Raw genomic sequence first — 18,809 nt, 5'->3', positions numbered from 1 at the left:
ATTGGAGTTTTTCATCTGTTCTGATTCACTCACATATTTCTTGGGCTTCCCTTAGATGTGCTCAAGATGTCCAAATAGAGACCACGTTAGGTGGTCCAATCACCACAAACTTGATGGCTTAAAATAGCAACATTTATTCCCTCACACTTGTAGGGCTCAGAAGTTCAAAACAGGGTTTATGAGACTGAAACTGAGGTTCTCTCCATGGAGGTTCTTGAGGGGGGGTCCCTTTCCTTATCCGTTCCATCTTGTATGTTGCTATATTGACTTGACTCATGCCCCATTGCTCTTATCTTCAGGACCAACCCTTCAAATTTCTCTCTGCTTCTTCACATCACCTTCTCCTTTGCAGTTAAATCTTATTCTGTCTCCCTTTGGACATTTGTGATTGCATAATTACAAATGGATAGTCTCTTTTCATCTCAAGATCCTTAACACAATCCTATCTAGAAAGACACTTTCTCCATACAAGATAATAGTCATAGGTTTCAGGATGAGAAAAGAGATATCTTTGGGGCCACTATGAGCCTATCCTATCCTTTCACCAGTTTAATTCAATATGTTCTTGCCTGTGAAGGTTTCGACTTGGAAATAAACTGGTTCATTGCCTAATTCACTTCTGGTTATTATCAGTCAAAACATTCAGAAAATGTCTGCTCAAAAATTTCCGTCTCTGTAGTTCCCATGAACTCCTTACTTATGTAGGATCTGTCAAAGTGCTGTAGGCAGTCACAAGGGATAGTTAGAATTTATGTTTTACCTCAGATATAAATTCTTTAGATGATTCATGGGTTTTTTTTTTATTTTTTTTATTTTTTTATTTTTTATTTTTTATTTTTTTACTATAAAACCACCTTTCTCGGAAGCTTTCTTTTCTAGGAAACTGATATGCTTTCAGATTTTCTATTTAAAAAATACCTCCCTGTGCCACTTCTGTTATGTTCATGTAGTGAATCTTGGGCAGGAGTGACAGGAAGCTCACTTCCGTGCGAAGGCTGGCCAGCCCTGGGACACCTGTTGTGCTGGTGGCGAACATGAGATGTCTAACAGGTGCTGCCCCTTCCCTGGCTGCCAGGTGGGAGACTCAGCTGCTCCATAGACCCAGGATCTTCGTGGCTTTATCCAGAGGCCTGGAGTTTCCTCTCATCCTGCTTTTCATCTTCCGCATGATTCACATTGTGTGAGGCTTTAACTCTGGGTCCCCAGGAGAGCATTTTTATTCTGTAGCCATTCATTGTTAGTTCATTCAACATGTGTTGGTCAAGTGCCTACTGTATATGTGCCAGTTCGCTGGAAGCTAGGGACATAAGAATGAAAGAAGCATAGATCTTGCCCCCAGGGTATCAACTGTTTGGTTAAAATATGATAAGTTTGCATATTAGATTTTTTTAGCAGCTACTGACAGGAACCAAATTCACACTGATTTAAACATTAAAGGGAACATTTTGATTTGTATCATGGAAAAGTCCAGGGATAGTACTGTGTATCAGTCAGAGCCCAAACAGAGAAGAATTCAGTCAATGAAAAGTATGCACACACATGCCCACCTACACAAGCACACAGTAAATGATTTATTGCAAGAATTTGACCAAAGTGATTGTAGAGACTGGTTAGCCAGTTTCTGTAAGGCTGTTGTCTTTCTTTCTGATGCTGGCTCTTAAAGATCTCAGTTTGGAAGATGAAATGGTTTACATATTTTTTAAATAAATATATGTGGGAGATAAAGGAAAAAAAAAGTGGTAAAACAAGATTAGGTCTTGAGAGATGTGGAGGGAGTGTTTGCTGTGTTCCACTTAAGGCCTAGAAGGAGCATTAGAGATCAGTTGGTCTCAAATGCGGTTTTTCTTTTTATTTATTTATTTATTTATTTATTTATTTATTTATTTATTTAATTTTTTAAATTGGAGTTCAATTTGCCAACATATAGCATAACACCCAGTGCTCATCCCATCAAGTGCCCCCCTCAGTGCCTGTCACCCAGTCACCCCCACCCCCCTCCCACAAATGTGGTTTTTCTAATTGCTCTTTAAGTATGTCTAGCCACAACCCCTTCTCAATCAGACTTCACAGTTAAAAAAATAATCTTATTATGGAATAGATATTTATGATATTTTTTTGAGAAAACCAATTACTATTAGAGTTATCACTAAGGAAAAACAGCAAGGGCATTATCAAACAAGACAGCTTGGACCACTGGATCACCCCAACGTATTAGAAGGACTTGTAAATGTTGGGAGGTGGAGGCATAGGCCTAGTATGGGCCTGGAAGTAGGCAATGTGCTCAAAGGGTGGTTGTGGGCAGGAATCTGAAATGATTCAAAATAACAAATAGAGACTGGAAGGAAGAGGTCTTGGTTTTATATAAACATATAACAAAACTAGCATTAATTGAGCACATAATGTCAAGCACTGTTCTAAGTACATTCTATGTATTAAGTTATCTAATCCTCAAAGCAATCCTTTATAGGATAAAATATATCCACTTTACAAAGGAGATATTGAGGCACACAGTAAGTGGCAGAACTGGGTCTCTGTACTTAGGCTCCAGGTCTACAATCCTAAGCATTACACCATGATCCCTGTAAATCAAAGTATGAGAGTTGGATAACTTCTGGGGTTATTCTCCCGCTGATTCTGGTGAAGGCATCACCATTAATAAATTACGTGACTTTATTTTCTCATTGTATAATCTATTTTTGCATGGTTGACATCAGGGTCTGGAGGACACTCTGGAGAGGGAGAAGTCAGAAACTCAGGCTCATCTATAGGATGTCCTGAGCAACCCAGCTCAGTATTGGAGCATGTGGAGAGTCTCTTGCTTAGATTTCCGCCAGTTGTCCTTTACACCGCCCTGGAGAACTGGACCCACACACAGAAGGAAGAAGACCAGGGGTCACGACTGTTTCATGTAAATAACTAGTAAACTGAACATTCAATATTCTTTTTATCTTCCACAATTCTTTTATACTTGATTCACTACAGGCAATGTTTCCTTGTTCCTTGAAAACTGCAGAAGGCCCCATGGTTTCTGTTCATTTTTACTTAATGAACTAATTGACAGTGGTCCATTTAAGTTGCAAACAGTGTAATTTCACTATTGAGAATGTCAAGCCCTATTTTAGGTTAAACTTCAGTGGATTCCTATAATCTAGAAGAGAACATCTGACACTTATATCAGAGAAGCATTTCTAACAGCCAAAGATGGGGAGAGGGATATCCCTGTGGGAAGTAGGGTCTCACTCTTGGCATGGGCTCTAGGGATGTGCCCCTTGATTGCTTGTAGCAGGTGAAATTTTCCTTTGATTTCTTAATTTTAATTAAACATTCACATCAGCCTTTTATTTACCTCCAGAACATATCAGTATTAAAGAATGTTAAAATGTTTAAAATTATCCTGGGAAAATTACTATACTTCTCTTTTTCCTACCTCCCCAATCTCAAAATATAGTTTAGAGTTAAAGAAACCTCACATTGATCCTCTTCAACTTGATGACTGCCTCCAGGTTGATAAGCCCAGGCTAAGCCTATAGCACCAAACTCAAACCCATGGCATTAAAAAATGCCCAAGAATCAAGTACATATGTCAAACTTTAGCATCTGCTTAAAGTCTGCAGTGGAGACAGAGATGTCTATTATATAACATTACATAATTTTTGATGTTTCATATTGATGAAACATAAACCAAATTAAATGAGAATTAAAGCAAAATCTACTGTCTCACTGCTACCTGGGAATCCAAAATTTCTCTTTATACTTGTTTTATCATTTCCTGGAAAGAATATGCAGATTTCCAATTTCAAGTATTAACTAATTCCAATCCCCTGCAAGAAAATTTCTTTTCATTTTCTTCTTGTCTGAGTCCCATCCCTTTTGATGAATTTAAATTTCCTCTCCTACAGAAATTCGTGTCAAATATCCTTATTCCTCATTTAACTACTTCATCTTCTAAACAGCTGAAATATCTATGTGCTGGCCCACTTTTGCATCCCAATCTGCCAATCATTGTTATTTATCTGTTTCCTGATGCTCCTTTTTCTCTCCTGTTAATTAGTAAGTGCCAGAAGAAGCATTTAAAATGTATTTGTTGAAAAAATAAGTGAAGGCCATTGGAAAGCACTTATAAACAGACTATGTGTATGCATGCTCATACTTACCATGTGTTTGCCAACATATATGTGAAGAATTATAACTGCATGGAAAGATACTTATGATGTAATGCAAAAAGAAAAGGTCAGAATGCAAAACCTTTATACAGTTTTGTCTCATTAAATTCTGTACAAGTGCTACTTAATAACTAACTGCATGATAGTTCATCATTTGGATATGAACTGATAACCCTTTCAGAAAGAATGGAGCCATTCTTAAATGAATTCAGAAAACTAATACAAAATGATAGAAGCTTGTCTATTTCTTCATTCTTCTTCCTATCATAATGTCATTTTTTTTTCTAGCACTTTCCAACATTCAGAGCATGTTTAGGGAACCTATAGCCTCTGTTTACAGATGTTTTCAAACTGGATATAATAGTCAATATTCAGAGTTATAAGCATCAATATTCCAAAAATAAAATGAGGAAAGGTAGAAATTCATAAACTTCCTTCATGCAGTTAGAGCTTCAAGAGTTAAAACACCTTACTTGTTTATCCTCCAGTGTCTGCTACAATATTTCTCTTTGCAATGGCATTAGAGTCATGATTAAATATCATCTTCTTCCTGAACTCTGTGATTTCCTTAAAGTCAGTGCACAGATCAACGGGACTGAATAAAGATACCTGGGAGAGGCTTTAAAAAAATCAAGCAAACAAGAAACTGATTCTGGGGCCCTGATTCAATAAGTCTAGAGTGGGGCCCCCAAATCTGTATTTTACAAAGTTTCCTAGGAGGTTCTGATGAATAACCAGGTTTGGGAACCACTGCCCAGGGGAGCTGTAGTGTAATCCAATTATTTTCTGGCAGCATGAACGAAAGAGGTGAAGGTAGATCTTGATTTATTGGGAGAAACATAGATTCCCCAGAGAGACTCTCCCTGGAAGACATTTTAAAAACCTATTTCAAGATATTATTTCCCTGGGGTGTTTTGATTGTCATTCTAAAGCCATGGCATAGATTTGATGAACTTTGCAGGTCACTTCCAACTGTCCAATTTTATAAAAATGTGCTTAGTTTTGTAAATGTTACAATGATCTTTAGAAAAGATTTTCCCTCCAGAAAAGAGCGCATTTACTTCACACCCATTAAGCTAAGCGATCATGACATGTTCACACCCCTGAGCACATTCAGTTCTTGATAGAAAATGAGACATTTATTGTGGGCACATAAAGACATTGGAGATTTTATTGCAGCTCTCATTTCTAAAAAAATCTATATTACACATAAAACTAATATTTATTTCCTTCATTTTGTAGATAATTTACTTTGTAAAGGACATACAACAATTTTCCTAATTTAACACAAGAAATGACTTGTTTTGAACAGATGCCTCATTCTAATCCAATTTTATGGTACTCTTAACTTCTTCGTAGTAATTTTTTTTCTACAAAACAATCATTTTAACCCAAGATTTAATGTATTTTACAATATACAAAGCTCTATGTCCCCAATTTTCAATTCTAGTAAGATCCTACTTAGAGGAATTATTATTGCACTGGGAAGTTGTTATTTTTGGGTAGGCACCACTCCTGTGTGCCATGGAAATCTGTGATTATCTAATGCAAGTGGTCCTGGTTTTGCCAATCACTGTTCTTCTCCTTTGTTCTTGGGGATAAACACGTGATCCCAGGTGGACCAGTTATAACAGCCTGTCATTCCTGGAACAGTGATTGGCTGAGAAGTGAGCATAAGGCCTAAGAAAGACTAATATGGTTTTGGGTGATAAAATCTCCTCCTTCCTCTTTTTATCCCTTCTGTGTTTGCTAAACTGGAAAAATGTGGCTCTGGGTCAATAGGAAATAGTTTTTCCTACCAAATGATGAAGGTTTGTTTGCATAAGAAAGCGAGTCTTTGGAGAGAGGTAGGAAAGAGGGATCAGAAGAAAGGCTTATGCCATTCTGGATCTAATTTGTGTTGACTCTTGAACTTTCAGAATGCCAAGTCCCTGAATATGTCCTTTGAGCTTTTTTTTTTTCTTTGAGCTATCTTGAATTGAGTTTGAAAACGTGAATTGCAGACAAAAGAGCCTAATACCATCATTTTCTCCATTTTCCAGATGAGTAAATTGAAGCTTAGGAAAGTTATATAACTTGACCTAGTTACTAAGTAAATCCAACTTGAACTCATGTACTAATACACTAAATCCTGTATTCTTTCTCCTAAACTGTTATTCTTTAGCATCTACTGAAGAGGTCTGACAGAAGAGGTCTGACATCCAGAGAAAAAGTAATGTAAGAAATGGATCAAATATGGCTGGCTGAGAAAGATATTATACTGAAATACAAAGCTATAGCTAAATTGCTTTTGATCCAAATTTACAGAGGTCTTTGCATAAATTGAAGAGTCTAGTGTGTCAAATATAAAAAGTGAATCTGCTAAGTACCAAAAATAAAATTAGAATTTAAACCTTATATTATGCAAAGATAAGCACATTTTGTTTGAGTCTTTAATCATTTTAAGTGAGTTTTGTTAATCACAGGGAGTAGAAAATTCAGACACAAACTCCATCATAGTGTACAAGTCTACGATAATGTTCTGAAGGCTAGCAAAGATTTCCTGTTTCAAGTTAAAATTTTAGAACTTGCAGGACCTTAGAGCCTAACCTCATAATGGCAGGTTAGCCTGAACAACCAGAACCTATGATTGTTTTCCAAGCAAAGTAAAATTAATTTGTCACTAGATTTGCCATCTAGAGACAAATTAAAAGTTGACTCTTTGGGTTCCTATTGTACTTAGAAGTGTTCTTTGATTTTTCTCACCTATTTCTATTCTACTGCTGTCCTTTGACAAAATGTTGTTCTACAAAAAAGAATCTGAAGAGCATGAGGTCTGAAATGTGTCTATTTAAGAAAGCAGTAAAAGAAAAAACATTAAGTACAGGTGAAAAGCAAACTGGGAAACATGCCTGAATATGTACTATGATTAGTCTTTGGATTTTCTTTTTCTTTCTTTCTTTCTTTCTTTCTTTCTTTCTTTCTTTCTTTCTTTCTTTTCTTTCTTTCTTTCTTTCTTTCTTTCTTTCTTTTCTTTCTTTCTTTCTCTTTCTTCTTTTCTTTCTTTCTTCTTTCTTTCCTTCTTTCTTTTTAAATGTATTTATTTAGTTTAGAGAGATCTTGGGTATCTTTTTAAAGGAAACCTCAAGAATATAATATTTTATATTTTCTTTTTTTAAAAAATTTTTATTCATGAGAACACAGAGAAAGAGGCAGAGACATAGGCAGAGGGAGCAGCAGGCTTCTTGTGGAGAGCCTGATGCTGAACTCGATCCCAGGACCTCGGGACCACTACCTGAGCCACAGGCAGACACTCAACCGCTGAGCCACCCAGGTGCCCCTACTCTTATATTTTCTTCCAAAGATTTCAAGGTTTTATTTCTTATATTTTAATCTGGGTTCGTTTATTTCTTTGTCTTTTTTCCCTTACTGAGAGGGAGAGAGAGGGCCCTGGAGCACAAGTTGTCCAATCAACCTGAAGAAACAATTATTCATTGATGAGACCATATAGCCAGTCGTCTGTAAAAATCCCTAGGGATGAACCTCTACATTGAGAGAGCTAGCGAGTGAGCAAGCACCTGTGCACGCAAGGCGGGAGGGGCAGAAGGAGAAGGAAATAGAAACTTAAGCAGAGTCTGCACTGAGCATGGAACCCAATGCTGGGCTCCCCGTGGGGCTTGATCTGACAACCCTGAGATCATGACCTGAGTTAAAACCAAGAGGCCATCACTTAACCCACTATACTACCCGAATACCGCCCCCCACCGCAGGATTTTATTTTTCTCTTTTGATAGGGCTATTTCATTTTTTTAAAAAGATGTAACAACTGAAACATAAAAATCACAGTAACATTTAATATAAGCGAGTAGCATAGTAATAAAATGGGTACTTGTGAAACTGCCACTGATATTAGGAACGAGAATTTGATTGCTTGTAGCAGACTGCATATAGCAGAGACATTCTCCATGCATCCTCCTCAGAGGTTACTCCTTTCCTGAAATCCTTCCATTCTAGTTTTAAAAAATAGTCTATTTTTTTTAATTTGAAGTTTCCCTAGCAATACATGGTTTGATATTTCTTGAGTTTGAATATTATAAGTTATAGGTAACCTCCTATGACTTGCTTATTTCATTTCCCATTACATTTCTACAATGTATTCACACGCTCCCAAGGAGCTACAGTTCGTTCACTTTTAGTCTGCCTAATAGAGCATCACGTGACTTCTCTAATTTGATTAGTTACTCACTTTTCGGAAATTTGAGGTTTTTCTCCATGTTTTTGCATATATGAATAATAATGTCTTAAATGTTCGTAATCTTTTACCTTGCATACATATATGAGAATTTTTCTAGGGTGTATATTTAAAAGAGAAATTGCTTCGTTTGGGAATATAGAATACTTAATATGAAGGCATCAGGGCACCAGTGGCTCAGTGGTTGACCATCTGCTTTTGGCTCAGGTGGTGATCCCGAGGTCCTGGGATCAAATCCTGCATCTGGTTTCCTGCAGGGAGCCTGCTTCTCCCTCTGCCTGTGTCTCTGTCTTTCATAAATAAATAAATAAAATCTTAAAAAAAAATATATGAAGGTGTCAAACCTGTTTCCAAAGTGATAAAATCAGTTTACATTTTTACCAGCAGTGTATGAATATCTGTTGATTCAAATCCTTACCAGTATTTCTCAATATCAGACCTGTATTTTTGTACACTAGTGGTTTTAAAAATTGCATCTCATTGTGGTCTTAATTTTCCTTTCTGTAATAACTGATAAAGTGTAGTGTCTTTTCTTATGTGTATTCAGGATTTGTGATTCCCATCCATAAAAAACATCTTTATGACTTTTCTTCATTTTTTTTTTTTCTTCTCATGAGTTGTTTGTTTTTTTTTCTTATTTCTTACAGGTGTTTTTAAACAGATTCTGGCTTCTATTACCTAACTGATTCTGTGTGTTGAAAATACATTCTTTAAGTTTGTGACATTTCCTTTTTTTCCTAATGCTTTTAATATACTTTAAATTTTAATATGGTCAAATTAATCAACACTTTCCTTTATGGATTCATGCTTTTTGGGTATCTTTTTAAAGGAAACTTCAAGAATATATATATATTTTAAAAGATTTTATTCATGAGAGACACAGAGAAAGAGGCAGAGACACAGGCAGAGGGAGCAACAGGCTTCTTGTGGAGAGCCTGATGCTGAACTAGATCCCAGGACCTCAGGATCACTACCTGAGCCAAAGGCAGACACTCAACCGCTGTGCTACCCAGGTGCCCCTACTCATATTTTCTTCCAAAGATTTCAAAGTTTTATTTCTTATATTTTAATCTGGGTTCATTTTTTCTTTCTTTTTTCCCTTAGTGAGAGGGAGAGAGAGGGCCCTGGAGCACAAGTTGTCCTATCAACCCGGAGAAACAATTATTCATTGACGAGACCATATAGCCAGTCGTTTGTAAAAATCCCTAGGGATGAACCTGTACATTGAGAGCTGCCATAAGAATGGGCTATTTTTGGTGTAGATTGCTAATATATCCTTGGCATTTACATCAGAACCTAGCACACAGTAAACACATGTATTAGTGTGTGTATGCATGGTGTGTATGTGCCTGTGAGAGAGAGAGAGAAGAGACAGTAATTAAAACAATTTAGAAAATATAAAGTTAAAAAAAAAACCTTCCTTAAAATCATTGTCAATAATCAGATATTTACCTTTCTAGACTTTTATCTATATTTATATGTCTTTACATATTTAAATATGTATACATAATACATATACGTGCACACACAGAATTTTTTTTAACATAAACGGTATCTTATTTTTTATATAGCTCTCTTACTCTTTCTCCTTCCACTTAATGTGTGTGGGAGATCATTCCTGACCATATTTAGAAATCTATAGCATTCTATTTAATAGCTGCATAGCATTCTGTAGTATGAATGCCTCATAATGTAAAAATCATTCCATTAGTGGAAATTTTTGTTTTATAAGCAATGCTGCCCTGTATAATACTTGACCATGATTCTTGGTACACGTATATGTCTTTCTATAGGACAGGGTCCTAGAAAAGGGGTATGTTGGGTCAAAAGTATTTGTGTATTTAAAATTTTTGATGAATATTCCCAAATCATTATGAATACAAAACTTTATCTTATGAGTTAAGGTTAGTAAGAAATTTTGACATTGGTATGTCTGTTTACTTTTAAGAGGGTGTTTGACCTGATTCCAAATTCTGAGGTGAACTGAATTTTCTACTTTCCAATCAGTTGTTGAACATCTTACAGATACTGTTTATGTATGTTGGCTGAAAAACTGGCAAAGAGAAACACAGCTGGGTTTTTTTTTTTTTCCATTTCTTTTTTCCCCCAATGGAGATTTCTAAGAGGGCGCTCCCAGGGCACTATATATATCTAAGCTCTGAGAGTGATTCCTCTATGAATTCAACTGGTTCATAGAGGAAGCCTTGTAGTGTCCATATCTGATATATTCCTAGCTTCATAGTAGTACATGAAAAGGGGTTTTTGTGTGACTAAAAATTAATACATATTCATTATAGAAAATATTTAAAAAACATATAAAGTTATTAAGAACATTGAAAATAGCTACAATTTTATGACCCAGAGATAACCAACATTAATATATTGATGTATTATCTTACTATATATACAGTTTTTAAACAAATTGGGATTAAACTCTACTACCATTTTATAATCTGTTTTCTCTCTCCACCTAAAAATATATTAATAACCTTCTGCTGCATCAATATAATGTCAGTTTAATATTTGATTTAGAGAAAGCGTAAGTATTTGAGACTTCCAGTGGACTCTGATAATTTACAAATGGATCTCTGGTGTGTCAAACTATGCTTTTTTCCTTTTTTTTAAGATTTATTTATTCATGAGAGACACACAGAAGGAGAGGCAGAGACATAGGTAGAGGGAGAAGCAGGCTTCATGGGGGGAGCCCAATGTGGGACTCGATCCTGGATCCCACGATCACGCCCTGATCTGAAGGTCAATGCTCAACTGCTGAGCCACCCAGGCGTCCCAAACTCTATGCTTTTAATATCCAAGTAATAGTATTGAATTGCATTCAATTAAATACATATGACCCAAGGCAAAGAAATCCTATATGTATATATTTTATATATATGTATGTGTGTGTATGTATATGTGTATTATATATATACACACATTTTTAATAATATATATTACAAAAGTATACATAAAATTTAAAAAATATATAAATATATATAAAATCTGCCACTAATTAGAATGGTTAAATCTTATTGAGTACCTACTATATACTAAATGTTTTGCAAAGCACTTGACAAATACATTATTCCTAATTGTTACAACCAACTTTGGAATTATGCGTTATCAGCATTTTGCAAAGGAGAACTGAGATTCTAAGAGACTCAGCAATTTGGCTTAGCAAGGGCACATGGTTGGCAAACGGCGGGATTTGAGTTAGAATTTAGGTCTGCCTGCTTGTAAAACTGCTGCTTTTCTACCCATCATTGCTGTTGGTCATGCTTAAAATTTTCATGTATGATTTTTGTACTCAAAGTTGTTGCTTTATATTCACTTTCTTGGGCACATTCACTTATGACTAGGTTGAAAGCAATTTCTAAGGAAAATGGAGAAACATTAGTTTTTCTATACCTAAGAGTTTGAGCACATGCCTTCTCTTTCAGCTAATGGAAACCGAGGAGTCCTTTATAGGAAAGTTGCAGAGAACTTCTGTGACAACTGAGGCTGGAGCGCCATCTGTTGGCCATAGAGTTCCAGGCATTTAATATAAGATTATTATTATTCTAAAGGTTATCATCACTATTGCTTTCTCCAAAAAAAAGACAATGCTCTTAGCAAACTTGGACAAATATGAGAGGAAACTGGGAGCTAATAGTATTATCCCTGATTTTTAAAAAATATTTTGAGGTGAAATTCACATAACACAAAATTAACCATTTTAAAGCGAATAATTCACTGGCATTTTGTGCATTCGTGATGTGCAACTACCCTTTCTATCTAGTCCCAGAACATTTACATCACTCATAAGCAAAACCCAGTACTCATTAAGCATTTTCCCCGTGTTACACCTTTCCTTATAACCCTTGGAAACTACCAACCCGAATTCTGTCTCCATGGATTTGTCTATTTTGGATATTTCATATACATGGAATCACAAACACATATTGTATGTTTGGCTTCTTTTGTGTTAGCATAATGTTTTGGAGGTTCATCACATTATTGTATCAGTACTTTATTCTTTTCTATGTATATACCACTTTTTTTAAAATCTTAAAATTTCTTTTTTTTTTTAAATTTTATCAGTTGATGGACATTTGGGCTGTTTCCACCTCTTGGCAATTGTGAATCATGCTGCTGCAAACACCAATGTCCATGTACTTGAGTACTTGCTTTTAATTCTTTTTTGAGAAAATACCTAGGATAGGTATTGCATTAGCAATAATGGATAATGGACCTAAAGCTGTTGTTTAATGCAAAGTAAAACAAATTATTTCAATCTAAGAAAAGAAAATCACTGATGGATCTAAGGATGGACATTTTCTTATTTTTTTTTTTCAGAGACCTGGCCCACCATAGTGATTAATTAAAAAGGATCAGAATCACCTGACGTGCTTGTTTTAAAATGCAGCTTCTGCTCCATCGCCAGCCTTCATTCTGATGGAGCAGGTTTGGGTGTGGGAGGAATCTGTTGTTTTAAGATGCCTTCTGTGATCAAGTGTTTGGGTCCCTGAGACTACACCTTGAGAAGCACTGGTTCACCACTCACTAGCTGCATGGCTTGGGCAAATCAGTTGACCTCAGGAAACCTCAGGTAACTTATGTTTAGAATGAGGACAGTGTAACTTACCTTATAGATTTGTCTTGAAGGTTAAATTAGAAAGCACTGCTTTCTAAGCACTGCAAATTAGCAGTGCTTTCTAATTTAACCTTCAAGACAAATTGCGCAGTGCCAACGAAGGTCAAGTGCTTGATAAATATCAATATTCTCCTTTGTGCCTATCAGAAGAGCTGATTCTATTTCCCTGGGATTTGGGGAGACTTGTGTGATTTCACAACAAAACAGCCCCTGAGTAAGAAAGGGGATCTGGATGGAGTGTTGATGTATGCAGTTGCTTAGTGTGTGGGCTTAGTAGTGTAATGGCAGCATTGTTATGTTTTCTCCTCTGTGGCTCTCTGCAGTGAATGAGAATTTAGAGTTTCATCCCTGGGAAGATGACTATCTTTTCTGCCTCAGGAGGCACTCCCCATCACTCTGAAGGTGATCTCAGAGGCTCTTCTGAGATGCATCATAGAAACTTTTAAAAAGTGCAAATGTTTTTTGTCTTTTACATATCAAACTTGCAGATCTTGGTTTTTAAAAATGTAATGTTCACGTAAAGGGAATGCAAAACTGTATTCCAGATGTTAACTTTTAAATATTCCTTTGAATTCTTTCTGTATTAGGATATCTATGTGCCTTAAAAGAAATCATATTGTCACAGCTGAGCAAATAGGTCTGACTCCCAGTTTGAGAAAATTATAGTTGTAAATGATTCAGGGAAATGCTTATCTGTGACTGAACTGACTTGGTAAACACGCTTATTTCCAAAATAGAATTAACTTCAGAGTTTCATAAAAATAAATATCTGTGTGTGTGTGTGTGTGTGGTTGTCTGTGTATATTTGTATCTTAAAGATCAGTGCCTTTACAAGTGGCAAATGAAAAAAGCTAAACCATTAGTTTAGAAAGAAGAAAGTAAATACAAGAAGCTGTAAAAAACATAGAATAATTAAATGAAATTTGATATATTTTCTAGAAGGGCAGGGCAAGAGACACGTGGCTCCCTCCAGGGATGCAGCATTGGCCTATGTGTAAACACCTATGTTCCACCTTGAACATTAGCCACAATGTATTGCACATGTAGTTTATGCCAGTCACTATATTCTTCATCGTCTTCAGTCAGGACATTACCTAGTCAAGTAGGTAAGATTATCCTTAATTTACAGCTGAGGAGTGTGGCAGGATACAAAATCAATGCCCAGAAATCAGTAGCATTTCTATACACTAACAATGAAACTGAAGAAAGAGAAATCAAGGAGTCAATCCCATTTACAACTGCACCCAAAAGCATAAGATACCTAGGAATAAACTTAACCAAAGAGGTAAAGAATCTATACCCTAAAAACTACAGAACACTTCTGAAAGAAATTGAGGAAGACACAAAGAGATGGAAAAATATTCCATGCTCATGGATTGGAAGAATTAATATTGTGAAAATGTCAATGCTACCCAGGGAAATTTCCACATTTAATGCAATCCCTATCAAAATACTATGGACTTTCTTCAGAGAGTTGGAACAAATCATCTTAAGATTTGTGTGGAATCAGAGAAGACCCCGAATAGCCAGGGGAATATTAAAAAAGAAGGCCGTAGCTGGGGGCATCATCATGCCAGATTTCAGGTTGTACTACAAAGCTGTGGTCATCAAGACAGTGTGGTACTGGCACAAAAACAGACACATAGGGACCCATAGCCACATAGGTGGCTCAGTGGCTAAGCCTCTGTGTTTGGCTCAGGTCGTGATCCTGGGGTCCTGGGATTGAGTCGCACATTGGGCTTTCTGCGGGGAGCCTGCTTCTCCCTCTGCCTGTGTCTCTGCCTCTCTATGTCTCTCATGAATACATAATAAAATCTTAAAAAAAAAAAGACACATAGATCAATGGAACAGAATAGAGAATCCAGAAGTGGACCCTCAACTTTATGGTCAACTAATATTTGACAAAGCAGGAAAGACTATCCACTAGAAAAAAGACAGTCTCTTCAATAAATGGTGCTGGGAAAATTGCACGTGCAGAAGAATGAAACTAGACCATTCTCTTACACGATACACAAGATAAACTCAAAATGGATGAAAGATCTAAATGTGAGGCAAGAATCCATCAAAATCCTAGAGGATAACACAGGCAACACCCTTTTTTAACTTGGCCACAGCAACTTCTTCCAAGATACATCCATGAAGGCAAGAGAAACAAAAGCAAAAATGAATTATTGGGACTTCATCAAGATAAAAAGCTTCTGCACAGCAAAAGAAACAGTCAACAAAACTAAAAGACAACCTACAGAATGGGAGAAGATATTTGCAAATGACCTATCAGATAAAGGGCTAGTATCCAAGATCTATAAAGAACTTCTTAAACTCAACAGCAAAGAAACAAACAATCCAATCATGAAATGGGCAGAAGACATGAACAGAAATTTCACCAAAGAAGGCATAGACATGGCCAACAAGCACATGAGAAAATGCTCCGCATCACTGGCCATCAGGGAAATACAAATCAAAACCACAATGAGATACCACCTCACACCAGTGAGAATGGGGAACATTAACAAGGCAGGAAACCACAAATGTTGGAGAGGATGTGGAGAAAAGGGAACCCTCTTACACTGTTGGTGGGAATGTGAACTGGTGCAGCCACTCTGGAGAACTGTGTGAAGGTTCCTCAAAGAGTTAAAAATAGATCTGCCCTACGACCCAGCAATTGCACTGTTGGAAATTTACCCCAAAGATTCAGATGCAATGAAACGCCGGGACACCTGCACCCCGATGTTTCTAGCAGCAATGTCCACAATAGCCAAACTGTGGAAGGAGCCTCAGTGTCCATCGAAAGATGAATGGATAAAGAAGCTGTGGTCTATGTATACAATGGAATATTCCTCAGCCATTAGAAACGACACATACCCACCATTTGCTTCGAGGTGGATGGACCTGGAGGGTATTATGCTGAGTGAAGTAAGTCAATCGGAGAAGGACAAACATTGTATGTTCTCATTCATTTGGGGAATACAAATAATAGTGAAAGGGAATAGAAGGGAAGGGAGAAGAAATGAGTGGGAAATATCAGAAAGGGAGATAGAACATAAAGACTCCTGACTCTGGGAAATGAACTAGAGGTGGTGGAAGGGGAGGTGGGCGGGGGGATAGGGTGACTGGGTGATGGGCACTGAGGGGGACACTTGGTGGGATGAGCACTGGGTGTTATGCTATATGTCGGCAAAATGAACTCCAATAAAAATTTTTTTAAAAAAAATCAGAGTAACAATTAAAAAAAATTACAGCTGAGGAGATTGGGGCTTAGAAAGATTTAACGTGCATGCCTAAAGTCTACACGTGGAAGAGCTGACATTTTATCAGAGGCATTTTGACTCTTAACCAATGTGCTTTCTTTTTTTCATCTTAGGGGGAAGGAAACAACTCACCTGTTTCCTTCTGGTTGAAAAAAGGATACCTCTTGTTTCCTCAGAAATAAACAAAATCCAGAATTTCAATATGTTAAAAGTCGACAAAACTTGGCTCCATTCAAACTAATACATCCGATTTAAGAAAGAGTTAAGGGGGAAACATGATGTTCTTTTCATTGCCATGAATGAGGACATTTGTAGTGGTTCCTTTGCTTTCCTGAGCCCAAAAAGAAAACTTTTATGAATGTGAAGATTGGATTTAGTCTTCTGAACTTCCATCTAACAGAGACAGAAGAAAAGATGAACCCTACCCTCAATGAAATTCCGTCCCTCCTCAAATGCAATTATGTTCAAACCTGTTTTGTTTGTATGTGTCTCATCAAATTGCTTGAAATTGAACAGAAAGCCCCCCAAATGCTGGACAAATTCATTTTTACAATCATTTTTAAAGTACAGTAGTATTTGACATAGCTCTAGAAGGAACTTCTGTGGCTCAGCACAAACCTGCTCTCTCTAGATATATGCAACATTATATAAATAAAAGATTTTTTTTAAGAAAATGACTACTTAATTAGAAATATATTCTTATTTCAGTGTACAGATCTGGTTAGTAGGGTATCTTTTGCATTCTTAGAGTGAAGAATGGTAATAATACATTACACTAACTTTGAAGAAAAAAATCTATTTCTACAACCATAATTGCTGTCAAGTCTCTTATATTCTTTAAATGCTGCAGTTAAACTTTTCTCTTGAGCTAAAGCACTGGATTTTTTGGTTTTGACACTTTCTCAGTTTTTAAATTCAAATTTTCATCAAAGAAATCATTCTGATTTTCTGGTATTTTAAAAATTGCTTCTGTGTCTTAATTTGAATATTCATTGAAAATGCTGGCTAGAAGAAGGTTAACTTCAAAACGCTGAGGCTCCCTACTAGAAATCTCCCCATGTTTCAGTACCTAGTACATTATTTAATGTGTTTTGTTTCTAATGTTTTTAATTAATCTGTTTAATCTCTTAATTTATTCAACAGAAACAAGCCCAAATATACATCCCTAGTCCAAATGTCTTAATTTTGCCTACAACTATTCCTGACAAGTGGCTAAAGCCTTGCTGAAATTCCTTTGAAAAGACACCTGACCTTCTGGTGTGATAGTCTCAAGAATTTCTTGCTGGCCAAGGATCCAGCTGTTAGGCCTAAGCCAAAAAGATAGGGTCAAGTTCAATGGCTAAAAAAATACAACATCAGGAGAGATTAGCTCTCTTCAAGCTAGAAATGAGGATTAGGATTAGCTCTCTTCAAACTGGAGATGAAATCCAACTCCCACGGATTAGCTCTCTTCAAACTGGAGATGAAATCCAACTCCCACGGCTTTACTTCTGATTGATCTGTACTACCTTCAGCTATCCACCATGTTTGGAATATCCACAAACTGTATTTTGGGCATAATCTTCTAGAAGTGTCCTTGTAATAAATTACTTTCCCCAGGGCAAGTTTTGCCATTTCTTTTCTTCTACTGTGCAGCCTCTGATCCTCAATTGTGGTTATTAATGCTAGAGCAATCACTCATAAAATGTCAGCCTCTTATTTTTTCTTTTTTTTTTTAATTTTTTATTTATTTATGATAGTAACAGAGAGAGAGAGAGAGAGAGAGGCAGAGACACAGGCAGAGGGAGAAGCAGGCTCCGTGCACCGGGAGCCCGACATGGGATTCCATCCCGGGTCTCCAGGATCGCACCCTGGGCCAAAGGCAGGCACCAAACCGCTGCGCCACCCAGGGATCCCTATTTTTTCTAATATTTTATTTATTTGAGAGAGAGAAAGAAAGCATGAGCAGGGGCAGAGGCAGAGGCAGAAGCAGACTCCCCACTGAGCAGGGATCCCATCTCAGGACTCTATCCCAGGACCCTGAGTTCATGACCTGAAGGCAGATACTAAACTGACTAAGCCACCCGGGTGCCCTAAATGTCAGCTTCTTTTTTTTTTTTAATTTTATTTATTTATTCATGAGAATACACAGAGAGGAGAGAGAGAGAGGCAGAGACACAGGCAGAGGGAGAAGCAGGCTCCATGCAGGGAGCCTGATGTGGGACTCGATTCAGGGTCTCCAGGATCACACCCTGGGCTACAGGCGGCGCTAAACTGCTGAGCCACTGGGGGTTGCCCTCTAAATGTCAGCTTCTGAGACTCATTTCTCTGGGTCAGAAATTGGGGCATGTTTTGAAGAACTCAGAGCTATTTTATTATTTTATTAGTCCTCTCGAGTTAAGATTTACTATTCGCTAGTTTCAAGAAATAAATATGAAAAGGATTGATTTATGGGGGCTAAGCAATCTGTTTAATCTCTGTCATTTGCAAGTAAGAGGATCTCTCTTTTCTTTAGAAAAGTGTTCCCCAAAAGGTTCATTTGCATTATGAAGATTACA

At 36.9% G+C, this 18,809-nt stretch overlaps 1 long non-coding RNA gene across 2 annotated transcripts in view; it reads left to right on the top strand.

The window, feature by feature from the left end:
- The window catches only part of LOC111090025, a 135,151-nt gene that overhangs the window by 51,569 nt on the left and 64,773 nt on the right, over positions 1-18,809 (top strand). Inside the window, exons 4-6 of one of the 2 annotated variants that reach the window (XR_005370454.1) lie at positions 6,328-6,380; positions 12,727-12,979; positions 16,386-17,821. This is a non-coding gene — a long non-coding RNA (uncharacterized LOC111090025). Of the gene's footprint in view, positions 1-6,327; positions 6,381-12,726; positions 12,980-16,385; positions 17,822-18,809 lie in introns of those variants that run through there. The other variant, XR_005370453.1, reaches the window with a different exon arrangement.

This window comes from Canis lupus, chromosome 15 (assembly GCF_011100685.1).
Source record: "Canis lupus familiaris isolate Mischka breed German Shepherd chromosome 15, alternate assembly UU_Cfam_GSD_1.0, whole genome shotgun sequence".
Classification (NCBI taxonomy): Eukaryota; Metazoa; Chordata; class Mammalia; order Carnivora; family Canidae; genus Canis; species Canis lupus.
This window is presented reverse-complemented; position numbering and strand designations above follow the sequence as displayed.